Here is an 11,900-nt window from a genome sequence, read left to right as displayed (position 1 = left end):
CGATTGGTTGAACTACTATGGCGTCGATGTAAAGCAACGCAAGCCTCGATGTAAAGCACACGCTTCCCAAAAGTAAGGAGAGTTGTACAAATAATGTGAATACACAGACCCCGATCCAATTTATCTTTTGCTAAAAGTGTTCATCATTTTCTGTTTTGTATCTACCAACAAAATTCCATTTTTCTATAATCCCGATTTAAACATGTCGAAACCTGCAGTAAAAATAGATGTATGCCACAAATAAACATTCACCGATTGGTTGAACTACTATGGCGTCGATGTAAAGCAACACAAGCCTCGATGTAAAGCACACGCTTCCCAAAAGTAAGGAGAGTTGTACAAATAATGTGAATACACAGACCCCGATCCAATTTATCTTTTGCTAAAAGTGTTCATCATTTTCTGTTTTGTATCTACCAACAAAATTCCATTTTTCTATAATCCCGATTTAAACATGTCGAAACCTGCAGTAAAAATAGATGTATGCCACAAATAAACATTCACCGATTGGTTGAATTACTATGGCGTCGATGTAAAGCACACGCTTCCCAAAAGTAAGGAGAGCTGTACAAATAATGTGAATACACAGACCCCGATCCAATTTATGTTTTGCTAAAAGTGTTCATCATTTTCTGTTTTGTATCTACCAACAAAATTCCATTTTTCTATAATCCCGATTTAAACATGTCGAAACCTGCAGTAAAAATAGATGTATGCCCCAAGTAAACATTCCCCGATTGGTTGAAAAACTGTGGCCTCGATCTAAAGCAACGCAAGCACACGCAAAAATTTTCGTTGATATGTTGAACTTCGACCCCGGGATTCAGCTAATTCACATATAGATTTTCTTGCGCTCAAATGTAATTCTATGTGAAGTATATTGGAAAAGTAAAATTATATTCTTTTACAGAAATATTTACACATTTTATCATTAATGTATTGTTATGCTTCTGCATATTTACGCTGAGCTTTAGTTAAATATAATTCTATACAAATTTTGTTACGTCAAGCATTAAGAGTAAGAATATTTCGCGCCAAAACAAGATCTGTATCACCAAATAAGTTTATCAGCATCTTTCTGAAATTTTCCAACCGAGAATAGCGTTAATTATAGAGAAATTTTGGTAAGTATTACTTATTAATGTTAAGGTTCTCCAGAGGTGGTTCTCTAGACCTTCTTGGCGGTCAATTTAATCCCATTTATATCAATTATGATCAATTATCCCCGATGACACCCAGTCGATTTGTGTCATGAGTGAAAATCTTATCTATTTGATGAAATAACTTCTTCATTAACTGTACATTCAATATTTTTGTAGTTTTTGATAACCGTGCACATTCCCATTGCATGTCCGCAAGATAAATGGGTTATGCATTTGTGATAAAAATTGGTGACGTCAGTGCGTGATCACGTGACATTATTATTTGTACAAACGGGCCCCCCATGTAACACGTGTCGGAACTATCCATACAAGGTGCAATCAATCTTATATTTCACTTTTTGATGATATTTCTGTGTCTGTTTGTAGGTTTTGCAGATCAGATGTCATAGTGTAGTTTCATAGAAAAAAAAATACCATTGTTCCTGTTCAATAGTCAGTTCTGAATTTTTTTTTATAGAATTAGAAGGTGTCTACATTAGTCATTATTTAAATTAAGTCTGAATAAAATGACTCAACTCCTCAATTTTCGAAATACACATAATTTAAAGAGCATTTGCTTCCCTTGAACCCCCCCCCCCCTACAAATTGCCCAAAACTCATACTCATAGTCCGAGATTACTCTGACGTCCAACGTCTGTTTTGCGATTCCGGCATTTTAACTCTTATTTTCAAATTGAACACACTCGGCCATTCAGCTTATTTGCATCATTAATGAACGAGGTGTTAGATTATGTTTTCCTATTGACTGAGGGTCATTTGCATAAATCAGCTCCCATAATGCATTGTAAATTACTTTTTCTGTTGGTCATGTCACAATCTTTTAAAGTCAAAGTAAAAATTCCAGTACTGATGTGTCATTGTGAAAACTGTCCAAATATGAGAAGATAACGGGTGGCAGGTCGATCAAACTTACTTAAATGAAGAGAAAAATGAAAAATGAACAAATTGAGGCTTGATTTATATGGATCCAGTCACCTCCAAAAGCAACGAAGCAGCACGTCCACTTGGGACGGGCAAATATCATCTATCTGATATGGGACGAGCTGAAGTCCCACTGCCCTAGCTGGTGTCGCAAAACCGTCGTTGGAGGTTAGAGTAATCTCCGACTACAAAACTCAATTCCAACGACAAAAATGCCCTAATCTTAAATTGAAAGCAATGGAAAAGTAAACTGTAAATTATAATTTTGACAATGACCACATTTTGTTTTAGTTCAATGTACATGTAATAATATGCAGGATAATACATGGACTTGATACTGCTTCAAGGTTGTACAGGTTTGTCAATGTAAAAATAAAATAATTTTTTTGCTAACTTAGGGAGCTACCATTTAATTTTAGGGGGGGGGGGGGGGGGTCTAGGGTGAAATTTGAAAAAAAGGCAGGAGATGAGTTTTTAAATAAAAATAAGGCAGGTCATGAGACAATTTGAAAAAAAGGCAGGATGACAATTTATGTAAAAACAAGTCAGGATAAACTAATAGAAAAAAAGGCAGGACAAAAGAAGAGTGAAAAATAAAAAGACAGGACAGATTACAACTCAACTAAACAAAAATTCAGGACAAAATTTTCATCCTAGCCCCCCCCCCCCCCTTTTTCCCCAATAAAAATGGAAAGGAAGCTCCCTTATAGTGTTTCCTTTAGAGGGTGTTGGCCTGGAATGGTACAAAATGTACCCTGCAGTTTTCATACGCCTGTTCATGAGAAATATTATGGTATGCCTTTGTCCGTCTGTCTTTCCTGATCTGTCTGTTTCTAGCATGTTGTTCACTTACTCAGTAATATATTCACCAATTTGCTTAACTCTGGTGAATTGATTATATCTACTGACGTGAGCTCCCTTTTAGATTTTTAGGAATTTTATAATTTACGTTTTCAAAATGTGAGGTTTTATTCATTAAAAAAGGGGGATTTTCATGTTATCGCCCATTAACTCTAAAAATGCTTTGTTCACTAACTCTTCAACGCTTTCACCAATTTGCATGAAACTTGTGAATTGATTATTTTATAAATTTTAGGTGTCCCGTTTCAGAGTTATACAATGTTATATGGGATTGTATTCATGTATTGATGTGAGCTCCCTTTAGATTGTTTTGAAATTTTAGAATTTACATTATCCAGTTACAATGTAAGGGGTTTTATTCATTCAAAAAGGGGGATTTCCATGTTTTCGGACATTAACTCGAAAATGCTTTAAGCAGTTGTCATTTGTCACGAAACTTTGGTTAATGGTGTATATATATATATTGATGCAAGCTCCCTTTCAATTTTATAAATTTAAGGTTTTAGGTTTCAGAATTGTGGGATTTTATTCATTAAAAAGGATGGCTTTCCCAGTTTGAGGATCAAATTCAAAAGTTTGTACATGCACTTCTCTGACATGTTTCAGTAAATGTGTAAATTATAGCTGACATAACTAACTTTGACAATGACCACATATATTTAAGTTCAATGTACATGAAATATACAAGGTAATGCATATAGACTCGATACTGCTGTAAGGTTATACAGGGTTGTCAATGAAAAAAAAACCAATTTGTTTGCCAACTTAGTGTTTCCTTCAGAAGGTTTTGGTGTGGTATGACACCCTGTCATTTTTATACGCCCGTTTACGGGACGTACTATGGTATACCCTTGTCGGTCTGTCTGTCTGTCGTCAACATGTTGGACATTAACTCAAAACCGCTTTAACCAATTTGCATATAACTTTGGTGAATTGTTTATATCTATTGACATGAGCTCCTTTTCGTTTTTTATAAATTTTAGATTTTACGTTTCCGAGTTATGGGGTATTATTCATTAAAAAAAGGGGGATTTTCCAGTTTTCGGACAATAACTCAAGAATGCTTTCACCAACTAGCAAGAAATTGTGGTGAATTTTTTGTATCTATTGACATGAGCTCCTTTTCGATTTTTATATATTTTAGATTTTACATTTCCGAGTTACAGGGTTTTATTCATGAAAAAAGGTGGGATTTTCCAGTTTTTGACAAAAAATCAAAAATGCTTTCAGCAGTTCGTATGAAACTTTGGTGAAATGTTTATATCTATATTGATGTAAGCTCCGTTTAGAATTTTATAAAGTTTACATTTTACATTTCTGAGTTATGGGGTTTTATTCATTAAAAAAGGGGTGATTTTCCAGTTTTCGGACAATAGCTCAAAAATGCTGTCAGCAATTCTCATGAAACTTTGGTGAATTGTTTATATCTATTGATGTAAGCTCCCTTTACATTTTCATAAATTTCTAATATGACTGGGAATTAATTGAACTTTATTTGTTTATAGTCTGACAACAGATTTACTAAGTATTGCGCAACAGCACAATGTATTGCACAACAGCAAGAAATCTTTAATTTCATCACGTTCTAATGAAGTAACAAGCTTATTTTGCCGAAAGTTAGAATGATTTGATCTACGCTTGAGTACCAAGTACCAGAAGTGATAAAAAAAATTGTCTTTATGAAAATAACATGCAACCAACTTTAAAATCAATGCTTTAACCTTCTTAAGAAAATAAATCGTTTATGTCTTTGAATTTCTTTACTTTCAAATGAAAAATTGCTGTTTCATCGACTTGGTAAATGTTGAATATTGCCGATGACGAAAGCGACTAAAAGCGAATATCGTAAACAACAGGGCGACTAGATTTCGCTTTTGAAGGTCGGTCAATGCGAAGTGACGACCGGTAAAGCGACTTTGTCGCCCCAGTCGCATGGTAGTGTGAGCCCTGCACAATGCTTATTACTTTAAAACACAGTCCTGTAATATGGATGCGTAGAATCCTTTAGGATTTTTTTTTATTCTACTTTGAATATTGCCTGCTTATTTCAGCAACTATTCTTACAAAACAATCCTCTATTTATCCTAGGTGTTGCAGTATTGTTGATTAAATTTATATGTATATGTAGTAAAGTGAATGCAACCCCTTTTTGAAGGTAAGTAACAGTTTACAAAATTTATCACTTATCAGTAGTTTAGAATGGTTTAAAAAAAATCTAATAGATGTTACATTCGTTATGCCTTCCTCACAAAAAGTTTGCATGTGTTTTAAAGTGGTTATTTAGCAATGTAATTTTTTCCCTCAGTATTAACATTAGTTTGGAAGTAAGTTAAAGGATTTCAGTTAACCAAAATTATTTCACGCCTGATTTATATAAACAAATCCCACGTCGGATATATAACATGTACAACAATCAAACATCAACCCACGCCAAACTGGATGTAATTGAAAGACATCTAGAGGTCAATATACAGTCTCGAACAAAAGACAAAATAAGGAAAAATATAGCGAATTTTTGAGAAGAATTATTATTGTATGTATTTGCAATATTTAAAATGTAGCCTTTAAAATTTCTTGAGTTTTAGGTTCTACCTACCATTTTAGAAAACTGGGATTTCATTGCAGCTAGTCTATTAGATAACATTTTATAGTTTTGAATGTTTCTTCATCAGTTTACTAAAATTAGGTGGAGGTATGTTCTTATTTCCGACAGAGGGGTACTCAACCTATATCAATTTGTGCATGAAGCGATTGATAGTTGAAGAATTTTACCACAAATTCGTGAAAGTTTTAACCGGTGTATATACTTAAAATATGTTAATAAAGTTAATGTCTTTTTCAGGACTTCTGATCCAACCATGTAGTATGGCATGTTTGTGAGATATGGTTTTGGCCAATAGGATGTTCATGAAGGACCTGTAGTACAAAGTAATATCACTGGATTGAGCTCATTGTCTAAGTGTATTATTAAAGTGCTTTGCTTTGAGCTCAGTTCATTGTTATGCAATTCATTCTTTGTGAAATAAAGATTTGACAGACAACTCTCATGTACAAGGAATTGTCAAAGTAGTATCCATTCTATGTACAATGTAAGTAATAGGGAGATAAAGGCATTTTATTTAGATTTGAATCAAATATTTTTTGTCCATCAGCCAAATTTAAAAAAAAAAAAGCACAAATTCACCAAACAATGCTACTCGCGCTACTAGAGCAATATGATGCTAGGTTCTTTTGTTACACTTAATTTTTTAACATCTGTACAGCCTACTGGCGACTCAGTCCTGAGTGTAAATGGTCATTCAGTATGTTAAGAAAAAGACCAAAATTTATAAGGCCTATCTGGCCTAATTGATTTCTAAAATATATTTCATTGTACATGTTCAACATTTATCATTCATTTGTTTATTTCTTAATTTGTGTGAATTAACAGTAAATGTTAATTACTACACTTTCATACCATATCAAAACTGCCTTACTGTATTGGTATCACTTATATTTGTATCCGTATAACAAAAAAAAAATGAAAAGAGAATACTTTTGCAATACCTTTTTCATATTGAATACTAAAACTTTTTAGATATTTAGACATATTAATTAGATGTTCATAATATCCACTTGACATTTTATCAGCTTCGGAGGAGATATATTCAAAGAATTAATAAAAAATAACACTAGAAGTTCACTTTCTAGCCCCAATCATCATGTCAGGCATTGTCATTACTAAACACCATTAAATGTCTTCTAATCTGAGAAACAATTTCGACATTTAACAGAAATCTTTTACTTATGATACTGACGATCCACCACAAAGTAATATAAATAGAACCATACAAATAGTAAGCAAATACATGTTCTCAGATACCATCTCCCATATAAAAAAAATCACATTATGAAAAAAATGAACCTATTATGTGTTCCTCTCCTAGCTACAAAATGTATCCAAAATTATAGATGTGGAACATATTCTATCATAATCATTTGGTAATTAATGCAATTAGTACCTCTTCCATGCCCGTGTTGAACATAAAAAACTAAATATTAAATAAACAACACCCCTAATGCTCATGTTGGTTGTCATTGTGCAACACAGTTAATACATAGAAAACATAAAACATAGAACTCCTTTTGTCATATAAAACACTTAGTCTAGTCAATTTAGTGAACAACCTTCAACTAATTGCAACACAAAGTTTTTCTCTGAAAAACAAGTCTGTTACTATCTATGAACAACATACTAAAACTATACAAAAATATATTTTGCGGAAAGTGGTGTAATTTATAAAAATGTTTAGTAGTAAAAGTAAGGTTATATGAGTTGCTTCCCCTTATTTACCAAAATTGAAAAAAAATAAATTATACAAAAAATGTTCTCTCTCTTTTAAAACAGTTGAAATAATACAATACAATACATAATTATTTCAATTTAAAAGAATAATATTACAAATGAATCACTTTTCTGTCTCAAAATTTGTATATTTGAATAAAGATATAGACCGAGATTGTGTTCTGCTATTTTACAATCCAAGAATCTAATTCTCCAAAATAGTGTTGGTAAGTAACCTATAAATGGAAAACTGTACTAAATTATTTCTATATACAAAAAATATTCTCGCTAATTTCCTAGTATATATATAAGTTAGAATTTGCTTTTTCGGAATGCAAAACACTCTTAGTATTATTTTCGAAAGCATACATCAAACATTATGATTGGCCAATGTCGTAAAAAAAAACCTATGAATATTCAACAGATGGCGTGAGTTATTGTCATTTATATTATAATATTGTTTTGTAATTGAAGTATGAACTTGCCCTTATTCTTTAGAATTACTACCTTGTTAAATCATTTATTTCACCGGAGGATGTTGCTCTATTTTTTATGTTGAAGTCTTACCCAAAGATTATGTTGGTATATTTCGAAGTGAACAATATTTTTTGCATCTGAATTTTTATTTTTTTTCCTGTAAAAGTTATTTTTGTTTTTCTACGCACACTTATAGTTTTATTTAAAGATAGACAGGAGTTTTATTTGAATTATAAGTAAAATATTGATGTCTCATACTGAAGACCTGTCGAAATAACATTCTGCTTCTCAGGTGACTTTATTCCTGACTTCATTTACCTTTCCGTCTCATTTCTTTGCTTTTCTTTTCCTTTTCAAATCTTTCAGTTGCAACAGGTCTTTAGGTACTTCTTGAACTGATTTTTCTAAGTCTGCTTCATATCTTTATCATTTCCTCGTCATTGACACAGATGGACGACTTTAAACTAGAATATATGACAAACGTGATGATTTCAACTTTCCAATTGTCAACCTCCCATTTTTCATCATATGGCGTTTACATTTCTCTGTATATAAGTTACGTTCGTGCATGTTCACATTATACAGACTTCATTAACACGGTTGTTCTCCGTACACAAAAACTGCTCCAACAGAATTACGAGGAAAAGCGACTGAAATAGAAACTACATGTGTTTTACTGTTACTAACACGATATGATTGACCGATTCAATGTGTCGGTGTCTCAACTCACAAACGACATGTTTTCGCGGTCTTAGATCTTTAAATACCAGTAAAGTCGTCTGATCTGAAATTTTGTTTCTGTGCTATATCCGTCACTTTTACTGAGTGTGAATTTGCGTGGCGGGGGATACATGGATATGAGTATAGGCTTGCGCTGGCGGCGCATCCGATCTCGCTCCTTTTAGGGTTCATGAGATTTCTTCAGTTACGTTTTTTACCTGTATTTGTATGTTCATAATCGATTTGCGAGATTTGAACATCGTTAAACTACTGTCGCCTTAATTTACCCTTGTGATTGTTATGTGAATATGACCCATATTAACTTAGATTTGATCTTATGTTCATATAAATTAACGATTTTTGATTTCATGATTTAATTAAAATCTGCATACAAGCCTATAGAAAATGTGCATTTCGTTGAACATTTTTAGTCGTTGTTAATCATGTTCACGAAATCTACGAAAATAGGTACTCAACGAATAATAATGATTCAACAGTATGATGAATACTTGTACATAAAAAAAATTTATGAACTTTTTCCTGATTTGAATGCATATTTTTGTTCTCCGGTCTCATTTTGAAAGACATATTACTATCCATTTCATCACAATACTGTTTTTAGAACATGTAGTTATTGTTTGATTAAAGCTAAATAGTAATCAGTGTTGCTAATTTTATTCAACTTAATACATGGGCTATCAAATGGTTTTAATTTGAATGCCGTTGGTGAGTCTTATGAAGATGACACCCACGTTTGGCGTACTTAATTATAAACCAGGTATCCGCCAAATTTAATAAAAAAAAAATAATATTTACGGTGTTGAATGGAAAACATATATACATTCGTAGAGTTGTCACACATTTAAACGTACATTTGTATATAACAGAAAGATATTGATGTGACTGCATGGTAAGTACATATATTTATCAATCTTAACGACTGACAAAAATAGCTGATCTGCAAGGTTTTCCATCTACATGCCACCCTAAATCATGTACTGCGTTATGAACCTAGGTAAAGCTGACGAAGAAAGGCATCATTCGAAAATCTAAAGCTATATAGCCAAGTTAGCCTAGTGGTTTAGGATATTGAACGTGCATGCGGAATGCCAACGATGTCACAGACACAGGGGTTCAAAAATCGTTGAGGGAAGAACAAACACTTGCTTACTCGAATTTGTAATTCGATGGAAACAGTCAGTCGTAGAGTATATATATATATATATATATAATTCGTCTCAAATTTAGCCCAACACTGTTAGATCTTCAAATTTGCGTTAGCACATTTTTGTTCTTCCCTCAGCGGAATTCGAACCCTTGCTTCTGATACATCGTAGCAAGGGTTCGAACAAAAGTTTGCTAACGCAAATTTGAAGATCTAACATTGCTGGGCTAAATTTGAGACGAATTATATATATATATATATATATATTATGGTGTTAGCCCTATATAACCACATGTTATCCGATGGAGAATGTCTGTCATAAGTTGTCACATGTTTAGTCGTGTGTGTATATATATATATATATATAAGAAAACATCCACACAAATCACATTGTAAGAAAACAAGTATATAAAAAATACCGAACTCCAATGTAAATAAAAAAAAAAGAGGAAGTCCATAAAAAGTGACAAAATCAAACGTTAGACTTTATCAACCAATGGAACTAATGGAAAATAACTGTAATATTGCTGACTTGATACAGACATTTTCCAAAGAAAACGGTGGGTTAAACCTGGTTGTATAGCTAGATAAATAACTCACTTGTATGACAGTTGTTTGAAGTGATATTGGTTGAGTAACCCAAACATACATAGCATGTTAATGTGACAATAAAGTAGATTGAAAATGTCTCGTTAGACTTTTTCTATATAAGATTAATAATACAATAAGATTGTTCATAATTACTCGTTGGTTGTAATTAGTAACTTTCCGTAATATATATCATTTTCCGACATTTCCAGTGTAAGATTCTGGTACTACGCAGAATCCATTATAACAACTGCGATTCTTATGTTAGTTTCTTTGATTATCTCGTACCTCTCATTTCATTATTTATGTACGATTTGCAATTATTTTCTGTTGAAATTTGACTGGATTTGTCAATGTGCTAAAGTCGAATAAGGAAAATTTTATATGAATTCACAGTAGTTATCAAGTATTTTTGCTGTAGTATAACCTCTCTTGTTTCTTATAAAGAATTCCTCTTTATCTTTATCTTTGGAAAGGCGAAGTTTTCTGCAAAGTTCCGAAATGATATCCTTAATTCTTAATAGTTTGATTTCTGAGGCGTTGGGGTAATTTTAAGTCCATTTGATAAAATATTCAAAGTATTATAAAAGTAAATGTTGCAAACACTGCTTCTGGTATCCAAGGTTTAAGGAAGACTTCAAAGCGTACTAAAAGTAATTGGTCAAAAAGACCTCATGTCGGAGCAGTTTCGACTGAATTGCACAGACGTGCATGAGAGTGTTGTCATACATTAGGGACTTTGTGGAATTGGAGCCGAAATAGTTTCAGCGATGAGTCATGATTCCCCCACTCCCCCCCCCCCCCCCAAAAAAAAATGTGATTAACGAACCCGCGTGTACAGGCGATTCCGAAAGTTGACAAATTTGGCGGTGTTACCGTATTGATGGCGCAGCAACAGCATACAACCGCAGAACAACCCTAGTAAATGCTCGAGGAAATTTAACGGCTCAACATTATAAAGACAAAATTTTGTAACCACATATCCTCACTGTTATTTACCAATGGAGAGAGATGTTTCATCAGGGCAATGCTCATCCCCATACAGCAAGGGTAAACGTGGATTTCCTGTGAACAACATTACTGTATTGCCATTGCTCTAAAAGACGCTTGATTTGGACCGATAGAACATCTGCGGGTAGAACTTGATAATTGGTGATAATATTTTTAATCTTGTGATAACTTCCCTTTTTCACTGAACTCTAACAACCGTCATACAAGTGGGAGGTTTAGCTGGCTATATAACTAGATTTTACCCACCATTTTCTTTGAAAAATGCCTGTAACAAGTCAAGAATATGACATTTTTTTAACTGCTGTTTTTATGGACTTCTCCCTTTTTGATTTTACCTTGGATGTATTTTTATCAATACTTTTTACCCTTTAGATTCGTATTCCATGTTTATCGAAATTATATTGCGGTCAGTCCGATTTGTTTGTCCTATTCATATTAATTTCTATCCAAGTTTTTAACATAACATTAATGGTACATATTTTACAACAAATATCGGTATATGCCACATGGTTTTCCGAATGTTTGTACTATTTTTTGAATTTTAAAAGTAGATAGTCGGACAAATTCTTTTCCTTTTAGTCTATATTTTCTTTACATGTCTTCTCGTCTGTGTGCAAAATACACATACGCAGTGTTATCGACATTTATCAATGAATTCCATTCAATCCAG

The sequence above is a fragment of the Mytilus californianus genome, unplaced genomic scaffold (genome assembly GCF_021869535.1).
Source record: "Mytilus californianus isolate M0D057914Y unplaced genomic scaffold, xbMytCali1.0.p SCAF_4, whole genome shotgun sequence".
NCBI lineage: Eukaryota > Metazoa > Mollusca > Bivalvia > Mytilida > Mytilidae > Mytilus > Mytilus californianus.
This window is presented reverse-complemented; position numbering follows the sequence as displayed.